General features: G+C 44.6%; 1 protein-coding gene across 1 annotated transcript in view; it reads left to right on the top strand.

Annotated features, from left to right (window-relative positions):
• Positions 1-17977: 17977 nt before the first annotated feature.
• Positions 17978-21671, top strand: part of JADE3 (jade family PHD finger 3) — a 50752-nt gene continuing 47058 nt past the window's right edge. The window contains exon 1 of the mRNA XM_083168749.1: positions 17978-18111. The gene's annotated coding sequence lies outside the window, so the exon portion shown is untranslated. The remainder of the gene's footprint in view (positions 18112-21671) is intronic.

Below are 21671 nucleotides of genomic sequence, written 5' to 3'. Positions count from 1 at the left end.
TGGCTATTAACTTTTAACCACTTCCCTATCTCTATGTGTTTACATACATATGTGTCTTGGGAACTATATGTCATGTAATGAACAAGCATGTTTCAAAAACAAATTTCCCAATACGTCATTACCCTGGTACCGAGGGCGGATCGTATGCAGTACTCCTTTGAATAGAACATGTTATCTTGTTCTCTACCTTTCCTTGTGTTCTATACCTGTATGTCTTACCATAGTCTAAACCTTCATGTGTTCGCTGTAATATTGTGTTCTACTTTTAAATCTTTAATCTACTTGCTAAAGGGGAGAAAGAAAGTTTAGGAGTTTTGCTAGTTACCGTTCTTCATTTGTGCGACATCTCTGCTTCTCTATACCTACAGCAGTTATTAACCTGGGGATGTAATTAACTTCAAATACAATTTGGCATTCTCAATTTATCTTGTTACCTTAATACTTATTACCTGAGTCAGTGTGAAACCAGTATACCTACTTCTCCAGCTGTGTCAATTTGGCATTGACCGTACCGTCTCTTACCACTTGGGAAAAACAGCATCCTCTCTGGCTGTTCGACTCCGCCTTACATTCAACTTATCTTGTCTCGGAGACGACAGCTGTCTTGAATATTACGTCAACACTTACTAATCCTTAACAAGGAGTTGACACAGGGTATAGGTTAGTCAGTTTCACAATTACATCAGACACCTTAGAATAACTGGTCCCATTATATACGAATGGGAGGGGTATTGCTATTCTGCATTAACAGTCTAATTGCATCTTTGTCATCACTTTTCCTATTGCCATTTTCCTATACCACAGTTTTAAACAAACACTATGCCTCTTCTTACCTCGCGTTTGATGAGAGCAGACATATTTTCAATTCTTATTGTGTAATTCTTTCGGTTCGAAGCTATCAACACTGGGAAATTCTAACTTGCTGCCTGTGTATTCCTTTTTCATTTCTTTTGGTAAACAACTGCTCGTTCACCGTGCTCACAGCACATAATAAAAGCAGCCGATCCTTTTGGTCGGCTTGCTTCCTCCCTAACATGCACGTTATCACAGCGTGACCCGTTATTACCCATAATTACAGGAATAAACGTTCACAGTTTAATAGATACCGGTGGGTTATTACTGGTCTGAGAGCTCCCCAAACACTCACTTCTACAGCTTCCTAGAACATCCCACAGTCAAGCAGGTGCGAAGGATACGAGGTATGATACTCAATCACCAAGTCTTTCAACTAGCAGCGAACTTCTAGCCAACTTGCAAGGTGCGGCCTAATTTCTCCAGGGCACAACAAACTTGTTTTCCTGTGCCCCCAGAAACTGGATTTCTAAAGTAGCTAATCGGAAACAACTGGGTTCCGATGTATCTTCTTGTACCCTCCTAGCGGAATTTAGTTCCACTGAAGGGGCAGTTCCTATGTGTACGTCGGCACGTACACCCTGTCCTAACTGGACTGTCCTACACTGGACTACACTGCGCTGAGTCGTGCCGTCACACACCCGTTCACCTTAGTTATGTTTCACACTGGGCGCTATACATCTTATGGTCTTATGCTTAAACTTGAAATATTTCTGTACAGAAAATCTTCCTAGGCTGGTAGCTCTTCTACTGGATGTCACACGAGTGTTCCCTTGACTATCAATGGGAATTTAATCAATACTATTTGAATTTCTTGAATTTTGAACAATAATAAAAGAATCCTGTTTGTAACTCAACAGGAGTCTTACTCAATTTATGAATTGTAATTATCACTCAATTAAGTATCACTACCCATCCTTGGGCATTTACCTGTACAGCGTACCTAGGCAATCACACGCGCCAGCACATGTGTCCATCACGCAAACAGTGTCTCTATGAGCGGCAGACGTTGACACCCATGTGTCCGAGTCCCGCCTTCTTTTGCATACTTATGTGGGTTCACACTCTGCCACTTGGCGTTGTGTCCCACAGTAACTTAATTATTCAAGAAATCCAAACAATACACTCTTTCTATAACATTTGTGGTTAGCAAGGATATGGCACTATGAATTTAACACCTCTTACAATACTGTAGATATCTCACATTCACAGGGGAAAACAAATGCAATTTTACTCTTAACAGGTACAAACAAACTCCACACAGTACAATACCTCTTACAGTTTTCCTGCACTTATGCATTTGGGATAAAGATCACAATAGTAACAAAAAGAAATATTCTGTCTATTGAGCCTATTCAAAACTACAGTCTCTGCTGGGAGAGTATAAATGAACCATTCCTATTCAAACTCTCCCTTTTGGCTATGGTTGTAAATCTATTGTCTCAACACCTTAATTTACATCTAAATACCCTCTGGCTGGCACTTTTAAAAGTTAAGAATCTTTTTCTGTCTTTTAGCCTGGAATAGAAAAAAGAAAAATGTTATATATCATATTTGGTAACAATTTGTTTCAGTTTTAAATGTAACACTTTAGAGTAACATTCAAAATTTCATACTGCTTGGAATTTGTTGATTTTAACTGTACATGATTTTTCTATTGACTGGTATTTTATCTCTCTCTGCTTTTATCTTTCTAAAGCAAAAATACTTATGACTCAATCCTATCAATTATGGGAATGAAAGTTTACCATTAAACACTCTTAGCACTGGCAATGCCTACTATTCTCATTACCATATGTTGAAAGATATACTAAAAATAAAATAAATTTATTTAGTAGAAATAGCATTTTTACCCAGAATTCTTTGCGACATACAATTATACAATGGCTTTCTCAGGTTGAGATTGTCTGCAGTAAAATACCTGCAATTTATGGCTATACATTATTCCCTTATAATCCGCTTCTGCTGCAATTATAAAAGATGTGCATTTATTCAAAATTTGCACTGCTTATAAAACAATTCAAATTTAAAAAAAACAATTCAACCTGAAACAGCCCTTGCCAATCATATCTGACTATTATTTAAAAGATAAACATCAAAAGGGATAACCTCGCATGTGAGAAAACAAATTATTATAACAAATATACTTATAGAATCGCATCTTGGTATTTAAATATAAATAAATGTTTTTCCTTTTGTCCCAAAGTTCAAATTAGAGCTTTGTAATACTACAGATCCAACACAGGCCCCTAACCGGCAGTAATATGGAAACACACAAAACGCACCAGAAAAAAAAAAAAAAAAAACTTTTTCTTCTTTTCTGGTAGATGATCCCACACCTGCCGATATTCGCAAACCTGCGCATATCCGCACATCGTCAAATGCTTAATCCCGAGGACTGAGGCCCCATCTAAGGAAGTCCATTTATTTATATATGCAAAGTCTATCTAATTTATTCATTTCGCACGCAACCAATAATTGAATGTCCAGATTTATAATCAATGAATATTATTTATAAGTGTAACCAGATGAAACTGTATCATGGATAATAAATATAACAATACAGGTATTATACATAATAACGATTATTGCTCCAGCATCCTTAAATAAAGCTACCCTCAGTGATAAATATATATGAATGTATATATATATAAATGTGAATATAATGCTGTAAGGGGGAGAAAGGGGCGTGTATGTGAGGCAGCGGCCATCTTAGCTAGAACACATGTTAGTCTGCCACATGGCATTCCGCCATCTTAGATTCCACTACATAGCACACAAAGGAAACCTTAGCAAAAGACTATTAACTTCCGCCTGGCAATCACACATAAACTGACTGTACGTTCATAATTTCTATTCACAACATTTACTCCAAATTAACCTCTAACCTGCATCATGCGATACTCACAATCCTGACTATAACTTGCACATCCATCAAACACATTAAATAAAGCTATACACTTCTTCATGTATCATTAATCTACCATGTACTTCTGTACAGAACACTTAAATAGCATTATACAATCTAAGGACTAATCATACCCTGATCACATCACATGCCATTACCCACACAATCCGAGCATCACATGCTAACAACATTTGTTTCATATAAGTTGGTTTTCTCTGCTGGTTTGTCTAGATATTCTCACTGGATATCACACATAGTATTAACACTCTCCAATAGAAACAACTCAGGGCTAATCCATTCTGGGACGCAGACACACACACTTCAATACAAAGAATCCAGACAATATATTACAGAACTCCATTACAACCACACTAAGACACACATGGGCCAGTCCAAAACTCCAATGTTAACCATTTACCTGCACAAAGGACACACTGCAGGCCGGGCCTGAGCGCATGTCTACAATTCTTATTCTAGGCCTCATTCTGCTTACATAGTAATAGCATCCACCATGCTCAAATCAGTATAATCACTACAGCTTATCCTTACAAATACCAATCTATATAATCTACCGACTGCTGCTATATGTAGCTATTGTGAACCACAATACAATCCATGATGATAGCACGTGGCTGAGCACATGGCACACAGCCGATAGGCCGTCCACATGTAAACGTACACAGCTATCTCTACTAATTTAAGCATATCCTTGCTCACAAATCATAACAGCTACACATACCCATATATATCAGATTCCAATCCTCACTTTATCTCTAACAGTCACGTTTCACATACCTTCCAATCATTTGACCTTCTCAGACCTTCTACACTCCATACCTGAACCATACTCTCATGAATAAGCTCTATCCATTATCAATATTCCAAGCCATGCCTGATACACAGTAATATAAACATTTGGTACTTATTCCTCAATCATGTCCTGGCGAGTTCAGTCCCATCGCTCCTTTCGTCTGCTGCTACAAACACACACTGAACCATTTGATTCTCTCTTGCTTTCAAGAGAACTCTCGGGGGAGGGGAGAATCTATTCATTCACCTGGTATCACTCCCCTTTGTTTACAGTATCCTGTGACTGGCTTAGCTGGTTTTTCTGTGACTATTCTACTGTGAACTTATAATTTGTTTAACATGTGAGTGCGACATGATATGGAATTCTAATAACTAACATCTGACAGCTAGTGTAATTTCGCTCATTTAGAGACCAAGCATGACATATATGGGATAAAAGATTATTTATCCCTGACTATTATTAATGTTATGGGCATGGTTATAATTATAATTATGGAAATTATATGCTGGGAAAAATTAGGCATTGACACTCTGCACAAGTTATATCTGCCCCACCTGCAGTGCACATGGTTCTGTCCATTTGTGAAGGAATTTGCCTTTGCGAGTGAACCAGAATAAGAGCCATTATCTATTCTTGACAAACATGTGCAGATAAAATGCCTGTCAGACAGACGCCATTTTATCTGGCAGCCTGTAACCTCTCTGGGGTCTGCATATGCGCGGTTAGCGCAGACACCCCCACCCCCCCCCTCTTCTGACTGCACTGCTCCTCCACCAGTGCAGCAAGTAGCCTATGGTCTGAAGAATGGTGGCATCCGATGCAGTGCTGCCCAATATTGGTACTACTGGCAGCATTGCATCCCTCATATTAACCTATGGGGAATGTGGCTGTGAGTGGGGCAGGAGGGATCGGAGATTCCTTCTGCGGTCCCTCCTAGATACATTTTGCTAGGTACTTTAATATTTGTGGCTAACCCCTGAAGATGGGTGTTTTGGTGATATTAGCCACAAATATTCAATGTTAAATGATCCCCCCCAAGTCTACCAAATTCCCAGGTCACTAAACATGGGTATCAACCGGTGTCACATTTGCCTTGAAACTTATTCACATAACAGACTACCTGGATTATTGGCAGGGTTTCTCCTCTGTTGCCACTTGGAGATTACATAGTCTTCAAGCCCCAGTGAGCTGGCTCTCCATAGGGTTTGAACAGGACCTGGGTCGGAGGACACGGATTACACATTTGCATTGTGCTGTAACAACGATCCTTCCCAGGATCAACTCTGTAATCTACCCAGGTTGAAATCCAGAGTCACTGGACCCGGGTTATTTTTCAGGGACCCTTTTACACCATGACGCAACCATAACTAATCAAGCAAATAACCATGGTTCATCATAACGTATGGGAGAAGAGAGGTATCTGCAGGAGACAGGCACATAGAAGCTCTTTCACTGGGTGTACTGGCTCCTCCCCTCTACTTCCTCCCCACTTGACCAGTTTAAGAAAATGTGCCCTCAGGAAAGGGCGGTCACTGTGAAGCACTGTGGAGTTTTTCTTCAGTTTTATTTCTTTTATTATTTTGGGTCTGCTGTTTGGGCTTAAACAGCCTTCTTGCATTGTGGGAAACCAAGGGAAGGGTTTAATTGCTGGCCTCTTTAGTTACCGAATTGACCCTGCTGCAGGACCACTGAGAGGGTGTTTGCCACCGCGGTCGCTTAGATGTCAGTGTAGCTCACCCCCAGCATGCTGCACACCCCTGGTTCAGCCTGAAGACATCAGTGGTGAGTGTGACCCGGGGGTCCCTCAGTGCGCACCCCAGTATGCGATGCAGCAAGATGACGGCGGCTATCGCTGCAGCCCTGCCACAGACTAATTAGGTGCTGCTACTGTACCCCAAAAGCCGCTTACCGCATTTATGGCTATTATGGCCAGATTCCCGTATAAATATGTGTAACCCCCCCAGCACTATGCAATGGGCAGGGCTTACTCAGAGAGGGACCTTACCTCTGAGGGCACCAAACTAACAGCTTCCTACTTTTCCCTGGACACTGTAATCTCCATTATTCACCTCCTGGGACACTCCTCAGTGGTGGGGAAAGAAAGGAAGTTCTGCAGCAGTGACAGCACAGGTTTTTGCCAATTTTTAACTTTGGTGAAGGGTTAATAAATGCAAGTATATATAATCCTCTGTGGTTTATGTATGTTACCAGCTCTCTCCAATCTGAGAGCTAGGATATTGGTGTACAGGTCCCCCTCAGTGCCTCTGAGTCTTGCCCACAGACTTGCTAAGCTGCCATACATCGGCTGTAATACATGTAGTGCATTACCTGTCACATAGTGTGATTATTGTACATTAGATACAATCATTGTGTGTGAGTGTGGGTTCAGGTTGTTGTTCCCCCATCATGGTCAGGAAAATAACCTGCATGTTATGCAGTGTGAAGTTTTCACCTGCTTCTACTACTTCACAAGTGACTTGTGAAGTTTGTATTTCCCCAGTGCTCAGTGGTGTCTCACCCCAGCTTAGTGGGAATATGCAGTCTGCCTCTCAAGAACCAGACTGGGCTAGCTCCATAAAGAACATGCTGATGTGTCCTCTCAGTTATCTGCAAACACTGCTCAGACTCCGAGTCAGACAGGACCTATCTGTTCTGTTGGCCAGAGTGGATAATTTAACCCCCACTCCTATAAACGGGGCGCAGATGCTGTCCCTCCTGATACAGATGAGGAGGCTGAGGTGGGGGAGGATTTAGATGAGCCCTTACAGGACTTGCAGCCTGCACTTACAGGCACTGAACCACTCATTATGGCCATTCGGGAAGTGTTAGACCTCCCTTTAACTGAGTCTGTAGTGGGGGGCCCATTCTTTGGAGCCCAGAAAAAGCAGCCTATTGTTTATCCAGAACAGGCTGATTTGGAGGACGCATGAGGATAGGGCGGAACTCAGAACGAACCCACGGTTTCTTCCAAAGGTTGTTTTGACCTTTCATTTGAACCAACCTATTGTGGTTCTAGCAGGTGGGCCTCACTCGGACATCCCTGCTACATTGGATGTGGTTTGGGCTCTCAGGTTGTACGTCCAGAGGACGGCTAGGCTTTGCAAAACAGATTCCCTCTTGTTCTGTACGTGCCCAGAATAAAGGTCTCAAAGCAATCAATTGCACGGTGGCATTGTACTGCTATCAATCAGGCCTATGCTATGGCTGGCCTGCCTGGCCCCTGCTACTGTTAGGGCTCATTCTACCAGGGCAGTGCTATGTAGGGCAACTACATGGTCGAGCCAACATACATTTGTCAAATTTTATAAATTTGACACCATTACCAAGGAGGACATTCAGTTTGGGAATGCGGTGCTGCAGCAATCTCAGCACATTCGCGCCCGTCTTTGAATCTTGGGTATAATTCCCATACGTTATGATGAAATCCCCAATATCCCATATGGATGATAGAGAAAATAGGATTTTAATACCTACTGGTAAATCCTTTCCTCGGTGTCCATATGGGATATTGGGCGCCTGTCTCAGTCCGGGATCTTGCTGCCTTGTTGATCCTGAATAATGGATCCAGTTACTGTTCTCTTGAATTACAGTTATACTGTCACTGTTTTCTTGACTTCAGTTATATTGCCAATCATGTTCTTGGCCAATGTTGTATTATGGGTGTGTTGGTTGCATGTCACCACTTTAATACATTTTATATGTTAACACATAGTTATATCCTTTTCTTATATACTTTCCATTCCTTTGGGCACAGTTTTCAGATAACCTGGTCATGTGGGGAGGAGCCAGTACACCCAGTAAAAGAGCTTCTATGTGCCTGTCTCCTGCAGATACCTCTCTTCTCCCATGTTATGATGAAATCCCCAATATCCCATATGGACTCCGAGGAAAGGATTTACCGGTAGGTATTAAAATCCTATTATCTGATGTTCTCAGCATAGTAAAACCATAAACATTCAGGTAAATACCATGAAGTGGGGGTAACAGCTGAAGTTTGGTAACCAATTCTAGATTTCTTATTCTGCCAATTGGGTATTCAAAATTTCTCATGAATCTTTTTATTATCTTGAACAGTGAGTATAATAGGCAAAATACCAAGTATGGTATCCACTCTGAATGAGACAGCTTTTGCCTACTCTATTAACAAGAGCTGTCATAAACTGGCCAAAAATCTGCGGTCTTATCCAAACAGGTTTCCAAGTTACTGTGGGGCAGATTTATGATCCGGCGGTGTGGGGCATATGCGCTATCCCCGTGCGCTGAAGCAGGGGATAGCGCTTCACTACATCTATGACACCCGCCGAGCGGGTACTTTACCGGCGGTGGTGTAAGGCAGGAGGCATAGCGCAGCTACGATATTTCGTGCTGCGCGCCTGCATCCTGCCTAATTTATGAACGGTCAGCATCGCTGACCATTCCGCCGCCTGCAGCCCTATGCCCACAGCAGGGACAGCGCTGTCCCTGCTGCTGGCTCTGAGCTGCGCTGGGGATCTTGCGAGAGTAGCGAGATCCCGCACATGTGCAGTGAGACGGCTGGGGGAAGGAGACTGTGCATCAGTATTAACTGATGCGCTGTCTCCAGGAGGGGACATTGCCGGAGGGGGGAGTTAGCGCTCCCCCGCTTCGGCCGGCAAGATGTTGATACATCTTGTCGGTGTCCCCTCCTGCTTCGCCTCGCTAATGAGGCAAAGCAGAAACTGTTATAGCAGCGTGTTTAGCTCCACTATAATAAATCTACCCCTGTGTGTTTGTGTGTGTAATTACAAGAGGTCATCAGTGAATGCCACAAGTTTGACTTCTAAATCTCCAATGCAAATACTCATGATTAGTAAAGATCTTATAATCAAGCCTAGAGCAAAGAACAAAGAAAAAGGAAGAGGCCCTTCCAGACTGTCACGATTCAAGGTTTATACTTATCTGCCATTGGGCTGCTTAACTAAGCTTGCACGCAGACTGTCACCTTCAATCTGTCCGCAGCACTTTGCCTCCTGATCAGCACCAGAGACGCGTGGCCAGAGTTCCTCGCTGTACACGCCAGCAGATGTGGCTGGGGTAAATCCACAGCCCGGGTAGTGGTATGACGGTTGATGGTTCTCTGCTTCAGTACAGGCCTCAGGCCTCTCCATGTGGACGCCAATCGCCGGCATGGGCGCCACTATTTTGGATCTGCCCACATGCTCCTACCAAACCAATCCCGTCAATCATCTTTGATGTCATTCCCCTGTAGCCTATCTCCGGCATGCTCTGCCTATATAGGGGAAGAAGCTGGGCTCAGAAGTAAGTCAGTGCAATGTCCATAGAGAAGCAGCATTAATAGCTCCTAAGTACTAATACTATTTACTGTACTTGTGGCTTTCCCATCCTGCCACAGACTGACTCCTCCAGTATCCAGATTAGGATATTACTCCCTTCCTTTCAGTGCAAACTGTTTCTAGCTGATAATCCACAGAGCCTGCTATTCAAGTCTATCTACAACTAAGCCCTTGCTAGTTCATCATTTCACTGTGGTTACCATTCACCAACCACAAAACATCAATACCACCATTGGCAGATACCTGCTGTTGCCATTGTCATCATCAGTGAACCTCTCTAGTGAACCCGCTAGTGACAACTACTTGAATATTCTTACCTGCGTTTACTTCTCCAAGCAGCATCCAGTATTGATCAGCATCAGTTCTAGTCAGCCCATACTTACCTTCTTGCCCTTACTCTTCAGTGACTTCATCATTACTCCTGTGTAGAGTTCCTCTACCATCTTTAGTCATCTATTATGCAGTCTAAAATTATTAAAGAACCCAGCTTCTGTTATACTCCAGCTTCAGCTCAAGGCCACCCCTCAGATGTGACACAGACATGGCAACAGTTATGCTGTATGCCCATTTAATTGACTATTTAGTGGTATATGTTCTGTATTAAAGGATTTTTTTAAGACATTTTTATTGTTCAAATTTGTTTACAATAAAGTGAACAAAATAAAGAAAGTATTACGTTTACAGCATTGTCTTTGATTTGTATTGATTCAATAACAAGCAAAATGGTTCAATTGAATCAAAACTTTACCTCTACTAACCGAGAGGACATATTGTGTAAGAACAGTAAGTTCACAGTATAAAATGGTCAAACCGTTTATCAATGGATCATCAGAACCAGTGTGTGGGTTAAGATAGAAAGCCATTTGGTTTGAATTATAAGATATAAGAGAACAAAATATCAATACTAGCAAAATGTAACACTCTTATCTAATAAAATTCACAACTAAAACAGAAGGAGGAAATGGGGGTCAAAAGGAGCAGGGATGAGAGGGAGGGGAGAATAGGGGGAGACAAGACAGGACATTTGACAACTAGCTATATCCTAGGTGATGACAAATTAACCGATCTGGCCAAGCAAGCCTCATAATGCAGTGAAGCACAATCCATATACAAGTGAATGGGTGTGCAGTAGTGTTGAGGAAGCTAAGTAGGGGCAGGCAGGAGGGCCACCTGGCGTATCAGGAACCAGGTAGTATTTTCGAACACTTTCTGTATTGTTGTTTGTACTGTAGAATCTAGAGTTCAAATATAGATTTCCCATTTATCGTAAAAGCGAGCCACCCCTTTCTCAATGTCACATAAGGCAGCCTGATGTTCGAAAAATAAGATTTTGAGGAAGGATTTTTTTAATTCTGTGAGAGAGGGAGGTGTCTTATGAATCCAATGGGTCAGGATCAGTTTTTTCGCCAGAACTAAAATTAGTGTGAGTAATGGCGTAATCTTTTTCTTGTTAGGACCTAGATTCCATTCAGAGAAATACAAAAATAGGGAGGGGAGTGGGTTGTATGTTAATCCTAAGGAGAACGTTGTATTCAGGAAGCCCAGCAGTTTCCTCCAGAAAGTTCTTATCAAACCACACTCCCAGAAATTGGGATGGGAGCTACCAGGTACATGTCCTATTCTATGAGCAACTAGGCCATGCCCCTTCAATCTCCTATGAGTCATTTCCCCCACCCATAGCATCCTTGCACCCAACCCTCACCCATCGCACCCCCACCTTGCTTCGACACCACCCACCCCTCCACCACCCGCAGCATTCCCGCATCCATGTAAACACTGCACCCGCCCCTCTTCATCCCACAGTACACCCACACCTGCCCCTACATAAAAGCATTCACAGGTTAAGTGGGTGGAGTCTTTTACAACGGTGTCATGTTGGAATAGAAAAGTGTCTTCCCCAAATGGTTGCCACAAACATGGAAGCATAGCGTGGTTCATAGTGTCTTTATATGCTGAAGCATTAACTGCCCTTCACTGGAGATAAGGGGCCTAGCCCAAACTCTGAAAAAGAGAGTTATTCCTCCTCTACCGACTTTCACACTTGGTATAATGCAGTCAGGCAGGTAACGTTCTCCCAGCATCTGCCAGAGAAGTGTTAATTCATCACTCCACAGAACACATTTCCACTGCTCCACAGTCCAGTGTCAATGTGCCTTACACCAGTCCATTCAATGCTTGGCATTGGTGATCTGAGGCTTGCAAGCAGCTGTCAGGCAATAAAAACCCATTCTATCATAGGTGCCGATTCTGTGGGTGCTCAACGGCCCGAGCACCCACGGAAATTGATGAGCACCCACGGGCCCGAGTCCCGCTACTGGGCCGCCATATTAACTTGCTAATTTGCGGCTGCAGCACCCACATTGCCGGACCCGCCACCTGGGAAACAGTATGCCGGGAAGAATGTATTCTGTCAACGGAGTACCTGCACTGTGGGGGCATTTATGTATGTGAAACTCTGTTGACGTAATTTGAATATTGGAGACAACTGTGCTCCGTAATATAAATTGGTATTATTTTGTGGCCACACCCCTTCCCCGTGAAGCCACTCCTCTATATTTTTGGCTTGAGCACCCACCAGCAAAAACATAAATCGGCACCTATGCATTCTATTAAGCACCAGCCGCACAGTTTTGTGTTTACATTAATACCAGTGGAATTTCCTTTGGAGACTTTTACCCAGAATATGCCTTAGCAATCATTGACCACGTCGGTGTGGAGTTGATTTAATAAAGTGTGTAGAGCGCAGTGAGCCCAAAGCGTGGCGAGTGCACGCGCAAAACGAGCCCAAAGCGTGGCGAGCAGACACGGAATACACGCCGTGTGAGGGCTGACGTGGATATTAGGGGTGTTTCAGAAACACATTCACACCTGTCATGTCAGGCAGGTTAAAAATGGTCAATTGTTCCCACACAATTTAATAAGTGCTGAAACAACCCTGACTGACTATGCTAACTGCGTAATGCTGACTGACTACGCTAACCGCATGAGCTCCAGTTAGGCGCGAATGTACACACAGACACAAGCTGACTACGATGGCTGCGGGAACACAACGCTGATGCTGAGAGGGACGCTGACTGCGATGCTGACAGGGACACTACGCTGACCACATAACTGCTGCCGTGAAACTACACAAGTACCAACATTTTTTCTATTGCCGTCTGTTTCATTCAGTATGCAGTTGAAAGCTCTATAGAAAAAAAGATAAGGGTGCAGCTCCTATGGGGCACCGATGGCTTTGCCTTCAACTAGAAACATCCTTTATTTACATTCAATTGGATGCAGTTATGGATTTTACCAACTGCAGTCGCCACTAGCCTCACACTGCTGTGCACCTGCTCCCTGTTCTGGGGCAGACTGGTTACAGCACTGACAATTGTCATGTTTCGTGAAGCACCAGCTGAAGTATAACGGAGTCTAGGTGCTTTAATATAGGAATGTTGCATTAACGACAGAAGTGATGGAAACAATGATGTAAAATAAACCTTATTTATTAAAGGTACTGTAATACAGGTTGAAAATGATGGCACGATAATATACTGGAAGTTTGTGAAATGATTAAAGTCAATAATACAATTCTCTATTGAAGAAGATGAAGATGCTTGATAATTGATAGAAGTATTGGAGAATTGGTTGAAGAATTGGATTATTGGTTTCATGGTTAGATGATTGAATGAAGAATTGGATGATTGAATAATAGGTTGAATGATTGAATGAGGATTGGATGATTGAATGAAGAATTGGATGATTGGATGAAGGATTGGATGATTGGATGAAGAATTTGGAGATTGGATGAGGATTAGATGATGAAGTCTGAGAGTCCTTGCTGAATATGATCATGGCTGCAGAACCAGAAGTAACCGTGGAGAATAACCGTCAGGAATAAGGATGAAGATAATACCCCTTTGGGGGGCTAACCTTGTCCAGTCCGTATTGGCAGCAGCAGGTTCCGTGGTATACAGGTATGCAGTAGACGATCGTCAGGAGGAGAGTAGAACTTCACCAGAGGCGCAGGAACTGTAGTGTTCACCACAGACAGCCAGGAGTGAGCAATGATGTTAAGGCATAGACATCATTGTACTGACTGCCGGTCTGTCTGGCCAGTCAGTACTTAAGGAATGGACTGTGCGGCTATTGGACAGCCACTTGACAGGTGGGGGTGGAGCCGCACAGTACAGGTTACAGAAACCGAAAAGATGGCGGCCGCCAGCGGAGGCGACAGAACCCAGCCGGCATTGAGTGTGCGCAGCTGCGCAGTCTGCCGGCGTTTCCAGCCAGAGGCCTATCCAGGAACGGACACACATGGCGCCTCACATCTCACACCACCAATGTCCTGCATGGCACCGGAGCACAGCGCACCACTGTCACCACGAGGTGACAATGCGGACATCTGCACCCCACCAGCACAAGGACCAGAGGCGGAGGTGGGCCCAGGGCTAGGCACAGCACAGGGAGACATGGTGGCAGCCATGGTGGTCGTGACAACAATAACATGAATCTGTTATGTGTTGTAATGGAGCATCTTTATTTAGCTGAATAGCATGAGGTCTATGCCCCCTCCAAAACCCATTTAAACATTCAGGCCCCCTCGGCCCTTAATTATGGACTTTAAGGCTATTAGAACAGGGATGCAAAGCTGCAGCTTGCACCTCCCTCCATTCAAGAGGGGACCAGCCATCCAAGTTCCTACCTCAACAAGAGCGTGGGACCTTCTTCCTTATTGTCTGCAAGGGTGGCAACTTCATGCAGGGTGACAGTAAATGGAACATTCACAGCATTGTATTCAGGGAATGCTTTCAGCAATCCCAGCAGTGGGGATACCAATGTTCACAATAGCAATGCCAGCATCCTGACTACCACCAAGAGACTGGCACTGATGTCAGAATCCCGATATCAATGAGGATGTCGGCGCCAGTAACTGCATTTAGCACAGTCCTCCACCATCGTGCCTTATTTGTGTGAGATACATCATTCTCAGTTTCTTTAGTATCAAAAGAATGTGGCTCATCAGAGCTAGTGGAAGACTATTCCAGGATGTCATTTATTTCATATAGGCTGTTCTAAGTTTTTGATTAGTCTATCCATGCAATTGTTGCTTTTCTCTTTCTTTCTGTAGCCTCTTCATTTTTGCCAAGTACTCATGCCCCTTCTGCTCCACAGGTTTATATCCTCCCTGAGCTTGCTTTATCTACTCCATCACTGCATCCCTGTCTTCCTTTCCTTGGTAATCATCATCATCAAAGTTAGGGCTTTTTGGTGAGTAATATCAAAGAGGTAATTTAATGCATCTTTATATGTATGTTCCTTTGTAACTTGTGTACCCATTTGCCTTCCTTTATTCTTCTTGAGTTCTTCCCATTTAACCAGTGCCTATAGTTGCTTGATGACATGTTGTATTGGTCTCATTGGAATATATGCCTTTTCCCAAAACACTGTCACTGCATCAATCATCTTAGTAGCAGCATGCTTTGTAGATACCACACTGTGAAGGTATAGTCCAAGCTAGGGATAGCCATCGATGATTCAAAATCATTGATGGTTTATGGCCAATATTGAATACTTTTGCCATCGATGGGGGAGAACCAGATGGCTTCCCTTTATCGATGACCCAGAAAAACAAAGTTTTGCTTTTGTTTTTTTCAAACTGCTGGGACATGGAGCAAAGCTCTGCCTGAACTCACATGAAACCGCACCCTCATGTTTTGATTGGCCCACAGGACAACAAAAAGGATGGCCATCGATAGGTAAAAACATTGATGGTCATCCATTGCATAGTTTAACACTTTCGATGGCCAGGTTCGCTATTGCCATCAATGGCAATGACAACGATTGCCATCCCTAGTACAAGCACATCACCTGTTGATGTAACTTTGTTACAAGCAATGCTTCTTTGGTAGTTCTGATTAGGTACACCTTACACTTGCTTCTTGCTGAAAGTGAAGCACTAGTTGCCATTACAACAGTTACACATTTACTTATAATTATGATAACGGGATCAGTATGATTTCCCAGCCGCCAGAATGCCAGGAGCAGGGGAGCACAACGAGGCCCCTTGCAGACTCGGTGGGATGCCACTAGGTTCTACTTCCCTTCTATGGGCATCATGGACCTCCACAAGGGAGAATGGACCCTGTGTGATGGGATTCTGACTGGTGGTAATGTTGGCAGGTGAGATCTCGGTGCCGGAATCCTGACCATCGGGATCATGACTATCGAACCCTAATTTGCTCTAGTAATATTAAAATGCCCATACACTACTGCGATATATCCCCAGGTGGCAGGATTGCATGCGATACCTCACATGTGATCCTGCCACCAGGAGGGGGGTCAAGTCAGATGTCGGATGAGCAGCAGGTCTGACCTCCAGCTCAGGTCTGATGCGCACGGGACCGCTCATCAGACCCGAGGGGGGACATCAAATACATCCCATTTCTCAGCCCGATCTGTCAGGATCACGTGAAATTGGCCCAAATTGTACTAGTGTATGGATACCTTTAGACTATTGTACTTATAGCTTCGAATCTGTGAAAATAGAAACAAAAAGCATGTGAGCACACTTTAAACATAAAGATGTCCATTTATCATGGGTCGCATTTACAATGCGATCCCACCCATGATCGCAACGGTCCCTGAGATGTGGTGAGCCGTGAGCCAGGGGGTCTGCGCATGCGTGGTTAGCGCACACCAAACGCAGACCGCACTGCCCTGGAAGCAGTGTGGTGTGTACAATGGGCTAATGCCATGTCAGAATGGCGTCAGCCCGGGGATGGGATGCGCTTCGCATCCCCCATAAAAACCTATAGGGAAGGTGGCCGTCGGCGGTACAGAGATTCCTGCTGCGGTCCCTTCTATATACATTGGGGTGATATTTAATATTTGCGGTTAACTTTCGGGGATTTAGCCACAAATATTGAATGATAAATGGGCCCCATGCAATTAAAAATAAATTTACACAAATAACTTTCAAACTATATGGAAACATGAGACCTGAAATTCCTGATACTTTAATATTTTCACTATCTATCTATAAGTGTTGCTATTAAGAACTGTACATAGAAACCTACAGTTTCTGAGTTTGCTTGCGATCTAACACCCCTACTGAGTGCTCGGTGTTACATCAAACAGGAGTGAAATAAGAAGATTGCCATGTTTGCTGCTGTCTAGTAGCCATATATTCACAGACCGGTGTCAGCGAGTGGCTGGCAGATGTGAAGACAGAGGAATTTTTTTTAAAATTGAGCCAGAATAGTAATCAAAATTGGTACCATGGCATGTCCTATAAAGGAATGACACTCTAGTCTGCATTATAGTCCATTGGCATTTCATTTATGCAGACCAGCGTGTCGTTCCTTTAAGTATTTACTGGTACCATAGATTTGACATATTTATTATTTAGGGAAAGAAACCAGACAGGGAGCACGTTTGGGATAAAAAGCACCTGGCATAGACCAGGGCACCCCTGCTTCCGAACTTTTACATGTTAAATAAAAATAATACAAATTATTGTATTAAAGTCTTAACGCTGGTATTACTTATACGAAGCACAAGCACCTGGACCTGTATTAGAAAGAGAACAAAGCCAGATGCAGCGGAGTATTAGAAAGTATATGCTATGCATGAGTGACGGCGAGCGCTAATTCCGGGGAACGCATCGCTTGAAAGAAGGCAGCTCCCGAGTCCTCACTGTCTGCTGCTCAATAGTGATAGTACTACTGCACATGCTGTATGGGGGAGATGCTGGAATGCGATGTATGCAGGGTGAGGGGCATCGCCTGACTGTGCTCACATACATGTAGAGGGATAGTAACTTGTGCCCACATGCATGGCATAGGAGAGCTGTGAGGATGGGGAGGTGAGGGGTAGTACCCTGTGTGCCCACACGCAAGCATGGTATGGGAGAGCCGGGTTTGTATGCGGGGAGGGGAGGAAGGGATGCGGGGAAGGAAGTGGAAGAGGAGGAGCGTGGGAAGCCAGCGAGCAGTGTCAATACAATAGGCTTCTTGTGTGTGGATGTGTGCGCCTGCTGGGAGGCTGCGAACAGGGAGGAAAGATCCAAGCAGGCTGTCCTGTGCTCGGTCAGGGTTGCCAGACTCATCCGCCGTCTCCGCTCCGGGCAGCGCGGCCAGGCCCGCCCGGGCTGAGGAATGCACAGGCCCCGCTATCAGCACTGAGGGACGTGCTGCCGCCGCCGCTACTGCACAGAGGCTGGAGCCGGACGAGCTCCAGAGAAGGTGAGATCCAGTGATGTGCCCGCACCGCAGGCCCCGGGCATGACCCTCGCTGAGCAGGGTGCACTGTAGCAGAGGGTGTGTGCGTGCCATGCTCCGCATCCTCCGGCCCCTGTGTACAGAGAGCGGCGCCAGTCTGCCGTCACCCTCCCGCCCGCCTGCCTGTGTGGGCTGTAGGCGCGGACAGGGCGCCCCTCGCTCTGTGTCTGTCACCGGCCACTGTGCTAATATTTGGCGCCAAGAGGCAGGAGCAGCCCCGGGACACCTCCTGTCAGGGTTCCCGTCGCCCGCCCGGTGACCGTGTGCTCCGTCCTGTCATTGTACAGTTCTCCTACAGTCACACTCTGGCTGTGTCATGTGTGCTGCAATGTATCTTCCATTCATTGTGCAACACACACCGGGGTATCCCGGATGATCAGAGGCGGATAGGCTACTTCTCATACAGTGCAAGGCTGCAAAAATAGTTGAAAAGTTGATTTTTAATAGCAATTGCAGTTCTTATGTGTTGGATGTTGCCAACCTTAAAGTGTCTTATTCAATAATATTTTTAAGTAAAAAAATGTAATACACAACAACTTACAGGAATAATAAAGGCTATATTCCCTTTTTAAGAATGAAATCTAACCTATCTAGTGCTCATTACAGGGTTTATGAGGCCCATTTATCATTCAATATTTGCGGTTAATTTTCCAAAAACTCCAGTTGTGAGTACCGCAGCAAGAATCTCTGATACCTACTGCCTGCGATCACTCATATCCCGCACACAGATGCATCCCTCATAGGTTTCTATGTGGGATGCGATATTGCCAGATTGACCAATATTTGGAATGTGTACTGGATTTTGACCCCACTGCTACTGCCAACTGAGAATAGCGGTAGCCCAGTGTAGCTAGCCAGGCAGTCTCCTATGTGAAGTGTGGTCAGTGCTTATCTCTGGTACCTGGAAGGGCAGATAGCAATGATGGGCTCCTTTCTGATCCGTTGTCTCCATCTGCTGATTGATGCATATCACTGATAGGATCGCATATTGCAATGTGATACAGGGCGGTAAGATCCTGCCAGATTGCATTGAATATGTGATCCATAATAAATGGGCCCCTATTAGTTTTAAGCAAATATCGGCAATCCAATTGGGCCTACACACATAGTGATTTTTGCATATTTTCTAAGCAATCTGACCAGTGTGTGTGTGTGTGTGTGTGTGTGTGTGTGTGTGTGGCCCCGTCAAGCTTCTGTCGCTATGTGTGTAGGCCCCATTAGATCACCGCTGTTTGTCACAGTCTTTCTGGCTTCAGATAAGCCTTTTGGGAGCTGCCCCACCGGATGAGGGTGTGGGTTGTAATGCTGTGTACACACGGGGGCGATAGGGGCTATAATCGCTGGGAATATGGTCGCAGGCGACCATATTGCCAGTGATTGGAGTGCGCACCAGCGATAAATCGCAAGGTGCGCGCTCCCGTTTTCTGCCCCATTGTAATCGCTGGTCGCAGGAGCTTGCTCCTGCGACCAGCTAATTACCTCTGCGGCTCCCCCAACAGAGGTTCCTTTTCATCAGCGACCATCTCTGGTCGCTGATGAAAAGGAGACACAGCAATATATTGCTCAGCAATATATTGCTAGCAATATATCTCCCCCCGTGTTAGGTCTACACCAACTAGGTCGACAAGGGTCTACGTCGACACACGCATTAGGTGGACATGGGCAAGGTCGACAGTCAAAAGGTTGTCATGGGGTTTTTCCCTGTTTTTTGACCTGAATGTCGACAGTCGCCTTCACGCATTTTGAAGTGCACCGCATCCCCTCGCTTCACTTGCAAACTTCGGGCACACTATTTTATTCTTACACCACGCCCTAGTGGATGGTAGGGCATGAAATACCATATACAAAAAGATATACTGTTTCGGCGCAAAAAAAGGGTCAGCTTAAACACTAAAACCAGGTATTATCAGCCTGGTTGAAAAAGGATACACAATAATCAAGAGTTATAGTGAAGCGCCCCTCAGGTGGGATCGATTAATACACAAATGTATGGTACATATATTTACATAACTCTTGATTATAGGGCATGAAATACCGCCTGTCGGCACATGAATTACTTCACAGAAAGGGTAGTAGATAAGTGGAATAGCCTCCCGTCAGAGGTGGTAGAGGCTAAGACAGTAGAACAATTTAAGGTACTTGTGTGTTATCACGGTGCCCATCGCATACCACTAATTAAGGTATGCGATGGGACCGATTTGAGGCTTTTCCCGGGCAGAGTGTACAATTTTAATATTGCGTCGCATCGCATGCCATTATAATGGCATGCGATGCGACTCGATTTCAATGTTAAATGCCCAGCCAGACCCGATTTTTTTAATTGTATCCCCACCCTGATGGGTAATAAGTATGTTAAATGCCCCCCCCCATTGTTAACTCCACCCCACTATCAACGCCAACCCGAAGCGTGGCGGTACGCGTCCTCCGACCTTTTCATACCCCCACTATCCACGTTGTCGTGGAGTTGATTATATAGTGTGGCGAGCCCGAAGCGTGGCGAGCGTACGCGCATAACTTCACAATTATTACGCGTCCGCTCGCCACGCTTCAGGCTCGGTGGCAAGCTGCGCTCAGCACACTATATAAAATCACGCCGACGTGGATAGTGGGGGTATGAAAAGGTCTGAGGATGCTTACCGCCGCCCCCCTCGTGGGCTCGCTGCGCTCGCCACACTTCGGGTTGCCGTTGATAGTGGGGTGGCGTTAACAATGGGGGGCCATTTCACATAGTCATTACCCATCATGGTGGGTGTACAATCTAAAATCGGGTCTGGGGGGCATTTAACATAGGAATTTGTCATCTGGGTGCATGTGCGACTTAAAATCCATCGCATGCGATCAGATTTTTGGTTGTACAATGACCTGCGATGGAAATCGGGGGCACTGTGATAATACACTAGTACCCAATTTAAACATGCTTGGGTTAGGCATATGACTACCCTTACAAATAAATAAGGATTAAAAAGGGTTGAGATTACCTGAAGGGTAAAAAAAGTGGCAGACTAGATGGGCCAAATGTTTCTTATCTGCCGTCAAATTCTATGTTTCTATGTTGGCTCAAAAAACAGTGAAAAACCCTATGTTGGCTTAGCCCATGTCGACCTAATGTCATGTCGTCCTAAACCCATGTCGACCTAGTTGGTGTAGACCTAATGACCGTATCCCCCGGATGAAAGTCATGCCCATGACAGAGAAGCCCATCCCTGGCAGTGGTAAGCTGTCAGAACAAATGGTCAACTGTCATTTGATCTCATCCTTTACTAGGATTTTGTTCCAACCAACCCAATCTGACAATATATCTGTAGATGTATGGCCATCTTAACTCTCTCTGCACATGTTACATCTGCTCCCCTGCAGTGCAGCATTTTTAGCCCATTTTGAGAACAAATTTGTACTGCGATCAGGTCTGATTAAGGGCCATTATGCAGTGTTATATTTCACACAGTGGCAGGTATTCAATGCTGTGGGCGAGCGGCGACAGCAAGCAGGGCTTCCTGCTCGCTGTCACCACTTACCCTGTCAGT

The sequence above is a fragment of the Crinia signifera genome, chromosome 2, assembly GCF_055691185.1.
Source record: "Crinia signifera chromosome 2, ASM5569118v1, whole genome shotgun sequence".
Lineage (NCBI taxonomy): Eukaryota > Metazoa > Chordata > Amphibia > Anura > Myobatrachidae > Crinia > Crinia signifera.
The sequence above is the reverse complement of the archived record's forward strand: the minus strand, read 5'-3'. Positions and strand labels throughout refer to the sequence as shown.